A 13,662-nucleotide genomic window follows, 5' to 3' on the forward strand; every position below is an offset into this window, starting at 1 on the left:
TGGGACGATGCAGAAACTCAGGAACACCTGGGTCCTCCTGAGGCCGGAGGAGGCAGGGAGGTCCTGTCCTGGAGCCTTCAGAGGGAGCCTGAGCCCGAGGACACCTTGATTTTACACTTCTGCCTTTCAGAACTGTGAGATCATGCATTTCTGGTTTTGTAAGCCATGCTTTACATGATTTGCTGTAAAACATTTTGTTTAGCTACGGCAACCCCAAGAAACTAACACCACATGGCAGGCCTGTGTCTCTGGCTGTGTCTTCACAAACGCTTCTGTCCTGCCCCTGCTGACAATCCTTGTGCCCCCGCTGTCTCCTACTCCCTTCTCCATTGGCCGTCTCCCCAGTCTCTTTCCTTGAAGCTCTGTGCCACGCTGGTGACGATTCTCCCTGCTAGGGTCGGACGAGAAGGCCGAACGGGGCTGGGGTGAGGAGAAGTGACTGTCCTCTGCACAGACCAGGATTCAGAACTGCCTTTGGCAAACTCCTTGCCCCAGAGCGGGTCTTCATTGTGGAGAAAGGTCTGGGGCTGTTTTTTGGTGGTCAATCTTTCCCTGTTGATAACGCAGGGAGATCTTTCTCTGATCCTCACTGTGAGAACCCATTGGTATTTCCACAGGGAAGGAGGGTAAGGATGTGGGGTCCCCAGGACTGAAGCCCCTAGGAGTTCCTCCCTCTCAGCAAGCCCACATGTGTCTCCAGCAGTTTGTCGAAATTACCTTTCACGTAGTCCTGCCAGCTGAGGGCTTCAGGGCTATAAGCTCAGGTGAGCAAATGAGCTTTGCCTCTCTGATGTCTCCATCTCTCCAGATTTTGCCCTGTGACCTCCATTTTCTGATGAGTCCTGAAAAGCTGTTGATTTTTAGATCATCCAGGCTTTCTTGTAAGGAAGAATGGCAAGTCCCTGCCAGGCTCAGCAGATTCAGAAGCGTCGGGATCTGTGCCCTCACGAAGGCTCCTTCAGAAGGGGCAATGGCTTGTGTCATGTGCTGCTCTGAGCATGCGCTGCCCGTGGGGTTCTGCTCCGCCACAGACAACAGACACCTTAACCTGGGCCTGCCTTGTGCTTGCAGAAAGCTTTTGGGATGGGGTCAAGCTTCAGCTGAAGGTTGAGGTCTTGCAGGCTAATGACATGCTGCCCCAACATGTGAAAGCAAGGAGGACGGAAATTATTCCATGTGGAGGGGGTCATAGTCAGGAACATCTTGTTCATGCTGTGAGATCTAGAAATGTACACAGAGGGAGGGGTTTTCAAAGGTGAAAGAAGTCATGTGGGTGCTTCCCTCTTCCTTCATTTCACAGCTGTCTTGGGCGCCTTCTACACTGGCATCGTGCTGGGGGCTCAGCAGTGCTTCTCAGGAGCCTGGTCAGTCTGCTCTGCTTCTCTGAATGAATTTTTTGATTCAAGAGTTACTTTAGGGAGGTGTTTTTTGGTTTTGTTTTCGTTTTGAGATAGAGTTTCACTCTTGTTGCCCAGGCTGGAGTGCAGTGGTGTGATCTCGGCTCACCGCAACCTCCGCCTCCCAGGTTCAAGTGATTCTCCTGCTTCAGCCTCCTGAGTAGCTGAGATTGCAGGCACCTGCCACCACCCCCAGCTAATTTTGTTATTTTTAGTAGAGATAGGGTTTCTCCATGTTGGCCAGGCTGGTCACGAACGCCTGACCTCAAGTGATCCGCCCGCCTAGGCCTCCCAAGGTACTGGGATTACAGGCGTGAGCCACTGCCCCTGGCCATTTTTTTTTTTTAACTTTACAAGCAATTCATTCTGTGTGAGTATTTTTAAAATTAATTTCTAGTTTAATGCATTAGAATGTCATTATTTTTATGGTCTAACATATCTCTATTTTGCATATGTTTCATAGCAGCTTGAAAGGATAAAATAATAATTCATGTAATGCAGTATTTGATAGAGATGCTGTAATGTAACATTTTTAAACTATTCAAATTCATTAGGTTCTGAATGTATACATTGTCTATTTGATCAAAGCCTGGGAGACACATAATCTCCCATTATTGGGTTTCTGCCCACTTATCTACATTTCTAAAGGTATTTTTAGTATATTTAGATGTTGGCATTTAGCATAAAATGTTCAAGGCTGATACAGCCCTGTTGAACAATATCCTTTTTTCCAAAAAACAATGTCCCTCTTTTCTCGTTGAATGGTGGTCGCCTCGCATTTGACCTTTGTTGTGAATGACTATTTCAAGCCTTCCTTTCCCTTTGCTTTTCTCTACACGCATCTCCTGTAGTTTCCTCCTGAGCCTCCAGCTGATGTGTGGTGGATGCATTTTGTGGTCTGTCAAACCGGCGCTTCCATTCGGGCTGAGCCCCTGCAGAGACTCATGGTTGGAGGGATGTCACTTCACTCTCCAAGACTGTTTTTTTTTACTTATAAGATGGGGGCAATAATAGCTATATATAAGGTAGAATTAAATGAACTAATGAATTTAGAGTCCCTCTGTGAACAGTTACTGACTGACTGATTCAGTGGTGAACAGCGCACACACACACACACACACACACACACACACACAGTTTTGCAGGAATTTGCCTCCCAGCTGGAAGACTGGCATCAAGCACATAGTTGCAAATATTGTATACAATGTTTCATGTGCAAGGTGCCATCAATACAAACTAACAGGTCTCAGGAGAGCTCACAAGAGAGAAGTCCAATCAAAAAGGCTTTCTGAGGGAATCGACCATGCTTTGCACAGTAAATCGTGATCAATCCATGGTAACTTTTTCTTTATCGAAGCTATCATTAAATTGTCACTTTGTCTTATGTGTGCTTCTTATAAATGGGCTTTGTGGTTTACCCTGATCTACTGGTCTTTGTCATGGAATAGCTTAACTTACTAATATTTATTTTCGTAAAGTAATATTTTTGTCTTTCTTCTGTCATTAAAAGACAGAAGGCGTATTAAGAAAAGCATTAACAACTACATGGCAAAGCCTTAATATCCTCCACATTTAAGGAGCACTTACCCACCACCAGGAAACATGTGGTTGAACGGGTAAGTCACGGAAGTTCTAAACATGTGAAAAACACTCAGCCTCGCAGGGATTTTAAAATGCAAATAGGAGCAATTACGAAACTTTTCTCACCTTTCAAATTGGCAATTTAGCAAGATAATATTTGATGTTGGGAAGGGTGAAGTGAAATGGCTATATTTTTCCTGGCTGGTGGAAATAGAAACTTGAATTGCCTCTCAGAAGGAATGTGGTAATCTAGGAGATGAGAGTTAAAAGTACGCTCTTCAATGCCGTCATCTTGCTTCCAGTACCCATCCTCAGAGTAGCTCAGAGGTGCAGACAGAGGCGTTCATGCACAGATGTTCACCGCAGCTTTCACAGATGAGCTCTCAGCCACCTGGAGGAATCTGGCTGGGAGAAACAGCCCAGCACAGCCCAGTCTTTCATGGGGATCTTTAGCTAAATATTAGGGACCTCCTTCTTCCTGCTAGACACCAGTTTATAAAAAGTATATATAGATTTGTAAGTTAAAGGTTTGGAATTCTGATGGCATTTGCTCAGGAGATGGTAGATGCATGCCTGCTTTCTACTCAAGAATGCATTCAGTAATGATCGGATATGAATTAGCCCCACTGTTTCCTTTCCTAAACCAGTGAGCACTTACAGAGGCCCATACAGAGGTGGGGGCTCCTCAGCCCCCTCCCCAGCTTGGGAGAGGAGGAGTTTCTCTAAGGTCGAGAGCCGTGGGAAATGCTCATGGCTCCTGCCCTGGGTGAAATCTTCATTCTTCCTGAAAATGATCATTGATTTCTCTTTTAGGGCAATCAGACGCAGTCTCAGTCCTGCCCTCATGTGAGTCCAGTATCTTCAGAGCATCCAACTACCTGCCACCGGCCCTGAGTAGGACAGTCCCCCTTTGTGGGCAGGAGTCCCAGTCCTAGCTCATTCCAGCTGGGCAAGATGCTGATTTCTGCCAGGTGGCGCCCAACATATCCTCTGCCCACAGGCCTCTTCTTTCAGTTCCGTGAGGTCCCTGGAGGTAGAGGACAGACCCACAAGCAGGAAGAGCAGTGGGGCAGGTCACAGGACAGCACCCAGCACCCAGCACCCAGCCCAGGAGAGGCCCCTTCACCCCGGCTGCAATCCTGCACAAGGCTTTATTTGTCTGAGGATTCTAAATTCAAACCTCAGCTTCCAGGTAGCTGCAGTGGCACATCTGTCAAGTCTGGAGGTCAGAACATAATGTGCCTAGTAGATTCTTAGCTCAGACGTTCTCACGTATACATGTGAGCCTCTTTCTTCTTCTTGTCCTTTTTTATCAGGTCCCCAAAATGTCACAGCCAGACCTGCAAGAGCTGCCCCCCAATGTGAGACATGGCATCCAAGCGTTCTTCATGACGTCGTCTGAGATCAAAATATATAAAAATTAAAGGTCCTCTCCTATGTCTTTTTATAAATACTTTCCAAATTGTCGAAAAGAATATATTGTTTTTCATGTTCTATATTTCAGCAGGCAAGTTCTATTTAAATGAAGAAAAAAGCACATTCCAGATCTTTTGTTCATCCAGAGACTTCAGGTAAAAATTGAAGCATTTAAATTATGCATCCTGGCGGCTTTCTCTCACCGTCAGCATATGAGTTGAGATTTTTTTTGGTTGTTTGCTTTTTTTTTTTGAGAAGTAAAACATGAAATTCAAAATATATCTCAAGTCACAGCATGATGGTTTACCAGATGAGTGGAGAGGAAGACCTCCCTCCCTTCTGCTGCTGGGGCCTGCCTGACGAGGGCATTAGCACATTCTCAGCAGTCAGATTCAACAGGCTGGGAGCCTTCACCCTGTCCCCTGGGCCAGATGCCACATGGAGGAATCACATGGGCAAGGAGGGTCAGTGCTGGTGGGCCGTGAATGCCAGACTAAGACGTTTGAATTCAGTTTTGTGTCCAATCAGTTGAGTTGCTGTCTCTCAGTGTTGGAAACAGATGCTCAGTGCTGCAAAGAAAAATCAGCACTGAGACAAAGGATCTCTCAGCAAAGCAATTTTTACTTCCTGTAGGAAGGGTGCCCTCTCTAGCCATCTTGCCACGAGAGTACAGTGAACAAAGGAAGAGCAGACAGATTTATCCCTTTGTCCTCCCTGCTGTCTGATCTCCATTGGCTGGAGGCAGACCTCACAATCTAAACACCTGATTTGCTAAGACCTTAAAACTTTTTTAAATGAGTAAAGGGATTAGCTGTGAGCTGAGATGTGCCTGTGAGCACGTCCAGCACGGATATTTTGGTTAAAGGCCTGTGAGCATGTCTAACGGCTACACAGGATAGGGCTTCACAAAGAGTTATTAGCACACTTAGGATTTATTATTTAACAAGAAAGGAAATTTTGAAGAGGGACTTTTACTTCTCACACTCAGGAAACTGCAAGGACTTTTTAAAAATGCAGTTTGATATAAAAATGTATGTTTTTACACTAAATGGTTTGATTGCCAAAGAAAAAAAAAACAAAGAATATATTTTGTATTTTAAAAATATTGTCCTTATGTCCCTTAAACTGAAAGTGTAGGAACTCAAACCAGGGAACCTTCCCAGCTCACCTGGGTTTCTCTTCCCTCTCTTGTGTTCTCAGGGCGGCGTTTATACAACTATTTGCTGAACTGATTAGGTGTGAATTCTAAGCTGATAGCGCTTCATCACTTAGCATTACAAAACTGTATCAAAGCCCTGTGTACAAACGTGTTTTTGCACTTTTCTTCATCTTTTTTCATACTTTCTTGCCCCAAGAAAAACTTCGTATCACCTCTCTAAGGAATTTAATAGCTGTGAATTACAAGCTAGCACACCTGTCTTAGCATTTACTAAGGAGCCAGAGTTGATTGTTTTTCTTTCCGTAAATTCAACGTCAAATGCTTACAAAGTCTCGAGTACCAGTAAGGTACGGAAGCTTCAAATGAGAAGCTTCCTCCTCAGGAATAGCCAGGATATAGGAGACTTTCACGAGTTTATTTTGTGTCTGCGGAGGTATGCCCTAAACCCCCTAAAACCCACAAATGCAACAATTAAGCTGGGCTGTTTCTCCTTTACCCTCCGAAAACGCCATCTGACTTACGACTTTGTATCATCACTACTCATGGAACTCAGCAGACACGAAGCACAGCCTCACCTTCACATAGGCTCACAGTCTGCAGTGAGCAGACCGCACAGAAATCTGGGATTTTATCAGGAAAAGCTGGAGACAGGGCAGACATGTCTGGATTCACAGTTCACGTCGACTTCAATTCCAGCCTAATGACGGTGTGGACATCCGAGCTGGGCACACATCCTCTCCTTCATCAGACAGACCTCCAGCCATTACCTCTGACACACTTTCTGCAGCATCTCAGAATAAATGTTGAAAACAACAACTTCCTAACAAGCAGAAGGCAGATGGGACTTCTGCATTAATCTATTAGCAATCAGATGATTACAGTCTGCAGTGCGTGCTGCTGTCTGGAGTTGAATAAAGGCACACATGTGGACGCGGTCAGGGAACCACTTGCTATTTTCAGCGTGCTCCTTGAAGCCCAGCCCAATAACTGCTGTTGTTCCTGTAACCTGGTACCTGCCGGCAGTGAGCAGGCAATGGGTTCACTGCCTGAGCACATCACCGACCCTGGGACACTTAGCAGGATAGGGGCAGAGGGGAACTCCTTGAACAAGGACAAGCAAAGGGCAGCTCCCTTCCCAGTGGCTGGGTCATTGGCAGCTGCTGTGACTGGGGAAAAGCTTGAAACACACCCCCAAAGAACCCTCCACCTAGGACTGGGAGGGACGTGCATGAGGGGCTGAAGGGGGCTCCCTGTGGCCATGGCAGTGCCCTTGGGCAGCTGAGGCCTGCAGCCTCCCTGGTCTCATCGCCCGGAGCCCCTCCTGTGGCTTCTGGTGGAATCTGCAGGGGAGGGGCGCTGAGAGTGGGTGGCCTACTCCATCAGGTTAAAACACACAGCAGCCAGCAAAGGGCCACATCCATCATACAGGTGCAGACACATAGCAGAGCCCAGGGAATCGATAGCTGGGAGGCTGCAGAGGCTCACTGGGGGTGGCTGCGGCCACAGACCATCGTGCACCTTCCCATTTAATTCTCAGCAGCCACTGAAGGGCCCACGTGACCCTGCCTTTGATGATCAGCACTTCCAGGGCTGGGAAGCTGAGCATTATCTGCCCAAAGCGGCTTAGCTCAGCCCAGCGGCTGGAGGTGGGCCCGGGCCTCGTGAGGTGGAGACCCATTCACTGTGCTCTGCTTCCTGCCTCACCCAAAGAAGGCATCACTGCAGGAGGCTCGCAGCCCACCTCTGAGAGCAGAGCCCTGGAGCCTGTCCTCTGGGGGACTGGAGCATGACTTGCCCCAGGCACCCTCCCTCTAAGGACCCTCCCTCCTGGCATCCTCCCTTCCAGCACCCTCCTGGGCACCCTCCCCCCCGCACCCTCTCTCCTGGCACCCTCATCCGGGCACTCTCCCTCTGGGCACCCTCCCTCCAGGCACCCTCCCTCTGGGTACCCTCCCTCCCAGGCTTCTTTCCATGGTACTATGTTCCCGGTTCACAGAGGCCGGTGGTCCCTGTGAGTTTATCAATGGTCACGTGCAAATATTTGCCATGGTGACTGGGCTTACAAAACCAAGGTGTTTAACTTGGGCTAGCAAATTGGGAAGGGGAGAGGTGAACGTGGCATTCAGTAAAGAAGGCCAAATAAGGACGGGAGTTTGAGCTGATTTCCAACTTCAAGCAGGCATCGAATCCAGGGGCAGCATAAGGGAGGGGAGTCCCAAGACCAAGGTGGTTCTAGGGCGTGGGGTCTGCAGCCCGTGATGTGCTGCAGAATAAACCAGCACCACGTGAAGTCCCCAGCATGACCCCAGGACACCAGTTTGAGTGTGTTCGTAAGTGCTATTTAAAAAAAAAAAGTGTGCATGAGGAGTTCGATTGAGTTAAACTGACTTTTTAAATTGCAGCATTTTCTCGGAGCTCTTGCAATGCTAATGTGCACCGTCATCGCTAAGGAAGGGGCATGCATGCTCCAATTCACAAACTTATTAGGCCAGGAACTCTGCTTTCTGCTGTCCCTGGTGGGACACTTCCAGAAGACACCGAATGAGGTCTTATCTCTCCACTATGAAGCAACGTGGTCAGGGAGATTCCTCATTGCTCAGACCTGAGTCAAATCCTTTATCCCCACACAACTGACTATATGATCGTGAACTCTGAATCACCAGTTCCTCCTCTGGGGAAAAAGCCATAGTGTCTGTTTGGCAAGGTTGAGGTCAGACTTGAGGATGTGCACACAGCACCCGGTGGGTCCTCAGGGACAGTGGGTCCTCCTGGGCTCACTGAGCAGGAGATGAAAAGATACAATTATCCATCTGAATGCAGGATCCCTCTCCATCCCTAAAATCTGGCTAAACACTTTTAACTCAATACTTAGTTCTGCTGTTTTTATTTTAAGAGGATTGAGAGCCAGGGAAGAAGTAAATTTACCCAGTGGATAGATACTAGGAGTCCATTAGACTAAATGCCGATTATTTGATAAACCCCTTGAACGAATCTGAGGGCTGCCCTCTGCACTCACCAGCAAGCTCCCTGGGGCCCGGGTAACCCCACACCAGGCCCCCAGGAAGCTGGGCTCTAGGCCTCACTGCTGGGGGAACGGCCTCGCCCCCAGGTATCAACACAGAGGAGCGGAGATATTTCCATGGTGCTTCAGAGAATTTTTTTTGCAGGAAATAAATCTTCAGAAGTGAGAATTATAATTGAGCCGAGTTCAGGATAGCCAAGTGTAATTTTAGCAACAAAAGTAGAAGGCTCCAGAAAAAGCATCTCAGGAACAGTCAAATTAAGCTGCAGGGAGATAATTGGATGGAAGGTTTGGTTCGGCAGCACTTTGAGTGTTGAAGGGAAAAAAGAATCTTTGGGCAGGAGGAAGTGATGTCTTCTATTGTAAGGATGGGAAGGGGTGCGGAAGAGGCACATACTGAAAGTTCCAGGTTTGGAGAAGTTTTATTGTAAGTTTTCAGAGTCTCAGCTGAAAATTACCCGTGAAAATATGACCCACTGGGACTCTCCTAGTGACGGAGTCTGCACCTTCAAAGTTCTCGTTTTGACACGACTATTCCTGCCCTCAGCTCAGATCCCAGAACCATCCCAAGGGACCCCTCCCACCCTGCTGAGCAAACTCCCTCCTCCCAGCAGCAGTGCTCCCAGGCCCACCATTTGTCCTCAGTCACCCGGATGGTGCTGGGGGGGCCTTGACTGACCAGAATGACCCCATCCCTTCACCTCATCACCCAACACCCAACAAAGCGCCTGACACGCAGCAAACCTTTCATAAAGAAGGGGCATCGTTCTCACAGTAATAATGTAATAAATAATAATAATAATTTTTTGTTATCAAGTTTTGTCCAAGGAATTCAAAGAGACATTTTATTTCTCTTTTCCTAGTTCTGCTGTTCTTAAGGTGGGTGGGGTTGGAGGAAGAAGAACATGTACACACAGAAACTGTCAGTTCATTCGGTAGAACACCTACTGTTTAATAAACTCCTTGGATGCGAGCTGGCATTCTGAACGCAAGGGTTTCGAGATTCTGTCTAGAGTCATGTGAACTAAACAAATGCTTGGTCCATGGTGCAGGAGGCTCGCAGAGCCTGGTTTATCAAGTAGCTAGGGTTGTCATTAAAACTGAACGCTACCTGAGTAGTTCCAGAAAACAGAAGTCCAAAAGCCAGGTGTCAGCACGTTGGTTCGGTCCAGAGGCTCTGTGAGGGCTATGTTCCCAGCCTCTGTCCCAGCCTTCAGTGGTGGCCGGCGCTCCGTGGCGCTCCCGGGCTCTGAGATGGAGAACTCCAGCCTCCACTTCCATCTCTGCGTGGCCTCCTCTTCTGTGTCTCCTAAGGATGCTTGTCACTGGATTCAGGGTCCACTTGGATAGTCAGGATGAGCTCATCTAAAGATCTTTAGCTTATTAGCACCTGCATCAGCCCTTTTCCAAATAAGGCCACACTCACGGGATCAGCAGGTGGACATATTTTGTGGGTCCTCCGTTCAACCCAAACCCGTGGCTGAATTACTCATCAGTTAAACCATGATTTAACAAGACAACCCAAAGGAGGGTCCCAGAGAGCTTCATGTCACAGCTCCACACTCACTGTTGGGACGACTGTTCTCAGGGACTGGAAAGCCTACATTATGACATTTTACAGAGAAATCGGATTTCATTATTTCGAGCTCCCTGGAGTAGATGCAACAAAGAGGCCGCTCCTCCTGCTGTGTGACCTGTCACGTGTCTTTCCATGCTGAGAGGGGTGTCACCACAGCTGCAGAGGAAACCCTGGTGCTTGGACCCCATGGAAGTGTCAGAGGATGTTATCCGTTCTGCGATTGCCTTGGTGAAGTATCACTGATGAAAAGCTTTCAGACTTGAGTGCAAAGCAAGGGTTTGCTTTTCTTACTACACTGGTGTTTCTCCTAGTGGACAGGAAGGACATGTTACCGGTTGAATTTGCTTTTTTCAGTAAGAAACTCAGTGCTGGCCGGGTGCAGTGGCTCATGCCTGTAATCTCAGCACTTTGGGATGCCAAGGCAGGCAGATCATCTGAGGTCAGTAGTTCAAGACAGCCTGGTCAACATGATAAAACCCCATCTCTACTAAAAATACAAAAATTGGCCGGGGGTAGGGGCACACGCCTGTAGTCCCAGCTACTCGGGAGGCTGAGGCAAGAGAATCACTTGAACCCAGGAGGCGGAAGTTGCAGTGAGCCGAGATTGCCAAGATTGCACCACTGTACTCCAACCCGAGCGACAGAACGAGACTCAGTCTCAAAAAAAAATAAATAAAACTTTATTTATAAAACCAAGCAGAGGGCCAGATTCAGCCCACAGGTCATTCTCTGCTGACCCCTGCTCTAGAGGGTCCTCGGCGGTCAGCCATGGAGCTTGTGAAATGAGGCCATGTGTCCCAGTCACTTTTTGAAGAGGAAAGAAAAAGCAGACAGAATACAGGCATGCATCCACACATGAAGCAGCATGTCTGTCTTCAGGGACCGTGAGACGGCAGCAAGGAGCGCCAGGAAGGGCGGCAAGCTCCTGCACCCTCGCTGTCTACTGTCCCTTGCTGCTTGCTGCCTTCCTGATTATTAATGCCACGTGGACAGCCCTCCTGCAGCAGAGACGCTGCCTGGGGCTGCAGCCAGGGACGGCAGAGTGCCTGGGCACTTGAGCTGGAGTGGATAATGGAGCAAGTGAAAAGAATGAAAATTTATCTTCCTCTTATTTTTCAGCCCTGTCCGCGATTAGAAAGCGCTCCGGTGTGGAGCCTCTGATTCATGGCTTGGCTATTCTTTGGTGGAGTTCCCTAAATATTTTGTAGCCAGCTTTGACTTGGAAATGCAGCCTTTGAAATATCTTTACTTGACCGAGAGGCCCCAAGTGACACTGAAATAATGATTATCACATATTTTGCATTTCGTTGAAAAGAGGATTGGAATAATACCATGCGCGTCGGTCTCACGGATGAAAGTGATTTAGGAGCCAGGCTCTGATTTGGAATGGATCGCGGTGGGGCCTCCCTCTGCCTCCTATCAAAGGCCTGAGAAGAAGGGGGATTTCATCTTTACTGCAGGCTCTTCTGTCTGGCAGGAGCCTTATTTCTACTTTATGCACTTTCAGGAATGCTGCTGTTTGCTGAATTTATGAAGTGGAGAGAAGGGGCCTCCGTGCGCCTGGAGCTGTGTGACCCCCAGATCTTCCCTCTGCTGCAGGACCAGGGCGTTCTGACACTGACACCTGGGGCTGCCGAGAGTGTCTCTGGATGTGACACAAGGGCAGGTGACAGCTAGGACCTTCCTTCACAATTGCAGTCCTCCATCCGCACTTCCAGGGAGGCGCTGTCGGAGCAAAAGGTCTAGAACGCTGCCCATGCCGGGGGACACACTCAGGATGCAGACAGACAGATAACCTGTGCGCAGGGCCTGCAGGACAGGAAGTGCTTGCTGGGGGAGGTGTACAGCAAGATGGCGCGGGACCCCAGGGGCAGGAGGGCAATTGTCAATTCGGCAGCCAGGGCAGCCCTAGAAGGTGGCACTTGGAACGAACCAGAAGGGAATGAAGGTTGCAGGCAGGCTGGCTACAGGGGCAGGGGAGTAGGTGCCAGGGTCTTGAGGCAGGATGGGGGTGGTGGGTACCCTGGAGTAGTAAGGATGAGGACAGGGAAGTGGCAGGCCTCTGAGCATCGCTGAGACCTCACAGGCCCTCAGGGAGAGGCAGGGGCCGGGGAAGGGCTTGGGGCTGGAAGCGCAGAGCTGCCTCTCCTGGCTCCCTGGAGGAGCCCACCAGGAAGAGAGAATCCGAAGAAGTCCGTTCCACCCACACGCCCACCCCCTCCAGCTGACTGTTGTGGCCAAACTGAACTTCTTCCAGCTTTCCGAATGTTCTCTCCACCGGGGGCCCATGGACTTCCCTCCTTTCATCCAGTGACTTGCTCCCACCCGGAGGCCAGAGGACTCACACAAGGGATGAGCTTGCTGGCCCACCGGCCGCACACAGCGGGGGACAGATGGTCAGCTCTTCTGGGAGCCCAGACCTCCCCGTGTGCACTCCGTCAGGCCCAGCTGCTCCTCCAGGGCCGGGGAGGGCTAATCCACTGTCACGGGCTCAGGACCAAGTGGGTCCCCAGGAAGCTCTCAGGGTCACCAGGGCCCGCTCAGATCCCGTCACCATATCCCGCACACCCCAAACGTGTGCCTTGGGCCAGAGAGCCACTTGGACCCACCCAGCAGGAGGGCAGAGGCCGTGGGGCTGACAGCCTGGTTCTGGTCCAGTGGGGGACAGCTTGGAGTGGCCGCTAAAGAGGCAGAGATGGCCCTGAGGGTCCTGGGGAGATGTTGCCATGCTGAGAGGGACCCAGATGGGAGGGAGGCACTGGGTGTGCTGCCTCCCATGTCAGCCCCAGGCTGGCAGGGGTTCAGAGAGGTCAGTTCTTGGGCCAGCTCCTGAGAAGTGTCCAGGAGGGCTGAGGATGGCTCTGTGTGTGCTGGATCCCTTCAACTGAGTACAACCCAGTAAGGGAGGGACTGTTACTCCAGCTTCAAAGCAGACAACTGAGGCAGAGGGGAGTGGAGTCCCTGGCCCAAGATGATGAAGAGGAGGAGCAAGGATATGAGCAGAGGTTACCGAGGTCTGGTGCGCTTGGCCATGAGTCATGCTGGAAGAGGGCTTGTGAGGGATGAGTGGATGTGAGTGGCCCGCAGCAGGAGGGTGCCCTCGTGTCTCAGCTCACCTGGTGAGGAGGCCGAGCTGCTCCCTGCAATGGGATGGGACAAGGACTTTAGGTGCTCCACCCTTGCCACGGCAGAACACCCCTGCTTGTCCTCCCTCTCCCTGCCAGGCCCTGAGTGACTGTTTTCTGTGCCTGAGACCTGCAGGGAGTGGGTCAGTAGCGCTGGGAACAAAGGCACCTACTGACAGGCAGAATGGATTTCTGTAAATCTGTAACCGAAACAATGGCTTTGCAAGCGGGGTTTCCACGGGCAGGAGCCAGCATCTGTAGAGGGAATGAAGGGTTTGTAGATGCCAGACCTGAGGCCCTGGAGCCCGAGAGTCATGGGAAGAGCCAGGATTACGGGGTGTCACCTTCTAAGCCAGTGGCTCTCAGAGGGTCCTAGGACCAGC

This window comes from Aotus nancymaae, unplaced genomic scaffold, assembly GCF_030222135.1.
Source record: "Aotus nancymaae isolate 86718 unplaced genomic scaffold, 86718_ANA_hifiasm-v0.15.2.pri h1tg000076l, whole genome shotgun sequence".
NCBI classification, from domain to species: domain Eukaryota; kingdom Metazoa; phylum Chordata; class Mammalia; order Primates; family Aotidae; genus Aotus; species Aotus nancymaae.